Source organism: Anarrhichthys ocellatus, unplaced genomic scaffold (assembly GCF_004355925.1).
Source record: "Anarrhichthys ocellatus isolate YVR2014 unplaced genomic scaffold, GSC_Weel_1.0 scaffold28, whole genome shotgun sequence".
Taxonomy (NCBI): Eukaryota; Metazoa; Chordata; class Actinopteri; order Perciformes; family Anarhichadidae; genus Anarrhichthys; species Anarrhichthys ocellatus.
The window spans coordinates 1,544,736-1,545,187 of NW_022280058.1; the positions used below are offsets into that span (position 1 = coordinate 1,544,736).

Here is a 452-nt window from a genome sequence, read left to right on the forward strand (position 1 = left end):
TATATATATATATATATATGGAATTCGCTGTGTGCTTCTCTTCTTTTTCGCCCTGAAGGTTTATGTTTTTGTTTTTAGAAGAATGTATAAACTTTTGATATTAGGATGAGGTGGTCTGCCTCGGTTTTAAATCCCTGCTGGAAACCCAGAATATTTTACAGCCTACTGTGTTTTATTCTCAGGGTTATCTACTTTTTATCCTAAAATGGGTGTTGGGGGGGGTCATCTTATAAATAGAGTTAAGCCTTTATCCAGTGCAGTGAGTCACAAAGTAATTATCAACACGCGTCAGTCTGAGTGTGTTAGGCTTTGTAATAGTGGTATTTCTTTCTGCAGGTTAGTGATAGCGTCATGAAGTTTGGTTCTCCTACGCACATCCTAAAAGTTTAATGAGCTCTTAATTGCTGTGTGTGTGTGTGTGTGTGTGTGTGTGTGTGTGTGTGTGTGTGTGT

General features: G+C 38.3%; 1 protein-coding gene across 2 annotated transcripts in view; it reads left to right on the forward strand.

Annotated features, from left to right (window-relative positions):
• The window catches only part of radil (Ras association and DIL domains), a 22,506-nt gene that overhangs the window by 9,849 nt on the left and 12,205 nt on the right, over positions 1-452 (forward strand). The window lies entirely within an intron of this gene.